At 44.1% G+C, this 2500-nt stretch overlaps 1 protein-coding gene across 1 annotated transcript in view; it reads right to left on the reverse strand.

Annotated features, from left to right (window-relative positions):
- Window positions 1-2500, reverse strand: part of epha10 (EPH receptor A10) — a gene marked incomplete at both ends in the record, with an annotated part of 180585 nt that overhangs the window by 118825 nt on the left and 59260 nt on the right. The gene's annotated exons all lie outside the window — the stretch shown is intronic.

Here is a 2500-nt window from a genome sequence, read left to right on the forward strand (position 1 = left end):
CAGTAAACAGACAGTAAACAGTAAACAGGTCTTTAAAGGGCACCTTTTAGTTGTGTAAAAAAAAATAAAGAAATAAAATAGCAACTACTCGACTAAGAACAGTGCATGGTAAGTCTACTTGAAGTGATCACCATCTGAGTTAAGCAGTCTGATAGCTGAAGGGATAAAATATTTGGAGTGACGGTTGGTCTTACTCTGAGGAACATTGAAACGACGGACGGAAGGCAACAGCGAAACGTGGTGAGCCAGAGCATGGACGGGTTGGCTGATAATGCTATGTTAAAAAACGCTATCTTACCACCGCAGTGGCTGAAAGTTTAAAAACTTTAATGAACATTGATCACACAACTTCCATTTCACATGATAATGATTTAGTAACTACTTTTAACATCAAAGTAAAAATGGCCAAGCCAAGAGGAGAGCGTCATGGAGAAACAGCGAAATTAACCAAGTCAAGAGAACATGTAGGAAAGCTGAGCGCAGACGGAGAAAAAGAGCAAATTACAGGTTGACCGGGACATTTTTAAAGAACTTCTCTCTACCTTTAATAAGGCAATGAGAAATGCTAGAAAGAAATCACTTCTCAAAATGAATATCTACAAACCCCAGGGTTCTTTTCTCAACAATTGATAGCCTTGTAAATCCTGCTCCTAGAACACAGCCTCTGCCACCAAATGTGAGGAATTTGCAGCCCACTTCAGGGGCCGAATGTGTATTACTCAGGCAAGACCAAATTTGTTTTGCACTGAACATCCGCCACCACATAACATGACTATGAGTTTGTTCACCGTGGTCGATACCAAAACGTTAAGCACGGAGGTGTTACAGCTCAGACCGTCTACGTGTCCCCTTGACCATATTCCCACCACATTTTTCAAGGAAATCTTCAACTCTCTGTCTGAGGACATACTAGCCATTGTGAATCACTCCCTACTTACAGGCATTTTTCCATCAGTACTTAAAACTGCCCTGGTTAGTCCCACCCTGATAAAAGGTGTCCTCGGTCCCTCTGACCATAGACATTGTAGACCAATATCCAATCTTTCTTTTTTAAGCAAAATTCAGGAATAAAGTTGTGTTCAAGCAACTTCATGAATTCCAAGTCTCAAATGATAGCGATGACCCATTCCAGTCAGGCTAGCACTCGTACCACAGCACAGAAACTGCATTGGTCAAGATGACAAATGACCTTAGAATTAATGCTGACTCCAAAAAACTCCCTATCCTTGTCCTCTTAGACTTGAGCACAGCTTTTTGATACTGTGGACCATAACATACTTATGGATAGACTTGAAAACTGGGTCGGCCTCTCTGGTCCAATCCTAAACAGGTTCAGGACTTACCTAACTGGCCGAGATTTCTTTGTGGCCCTTGGTGACCATAACTCAAAAAGCATGACCTGTGGAGCTCCCCGGGGGTCCATTCTAGGAACGTTGCTTTTCAGCCTATACAGTACATGCTACCCCTCAGCTCTGTCATTAGGAGGCACAGCATTAACTACCATAGCTGTGCCGACGACACCCAGCTTAATATCCCAGTAACACCCAATGACTACGGCATGGTTGACCACCTGATAGATTGTATTGCTGATATCAATGCATGGATGACACAACATTTTCTCCAACTCAATCAGGAAAAAAAAAAGTGGTTTTCTACATAATCTACATAATTGACTCAGATCTTAACTTTGAAACCCAATCGAAAATACAACAAAAATATCCTTCTACCATTTAAGAAACATCACTACGGTACAATCTATTCTCTCCCAGGCAGACACTGAAAAACAAACGCATGCGTTTGTCACTAGCAGGCTAGATTACTGTAATGCTCTCCTGACAGGTCTACCAAAAAAAGTGACTAGTCGACTGCAAATGGTTCAGAATGCTGCTGCACGTGTCCTTACAAGGACCAGACGGAGAGCACACATCAGTCCTGAAACCAGTCCTGAAATCACTGCACTGGCTCCCTGTCACTTATAGAATAGACTTCAAGATTCTTTTACTAGTCTATAAATCACTCCACTGCCATGCACCCAAATACATCATGGACATGCTTGTAAGATACACAAGCAAGATCGACCCCCTGTCACCTTTTGTGAGAAATGCTCTATACAATTTGATTTGAATTGTTAAAAAAAAAAAGTTTTAAGGAAGGTAAGGCAGGGCTGCAGGAGAACTGTTGGCACCACTCCATCACTCTCCTTTTTTAAATCATGTAACACCTGTCATACTGGCCATCACAACCCTGTGTGTGTGTGTGTGTGTGTGTGTGTGTGTGTGTGTGTGTGTGTGTGTGACGCCGGCTGCAGAGCGTGTTCTTGTCTTCCTCCTGGGAGAGAGTGATTATCTAAACTGGACGCAGGAGACGGTGAACATTAGTGGACGTCAGCCTGGACAGACAGAGTGGGGGGGGGGGGGGAGGGGGAGGGAGGAGGGAGGGAGAGGGAGAGGGAGGGAGGGGGAGGGGGAGGGGAGGGGGGGAGGAGGGAGGGGGAGGGAGG

The sequence above is a fragment of the Nansenia antarctica genome, assembly GCF_963989245.1.
Source record: "Nansenia antarctica genome assembly, chromosome: 3".
NCBI lineage: Eukaryota > Metazoa > Chordata > Actinopteri > Argentiniformes > Microstomatidae > Nansenia > Nansenia antarctica.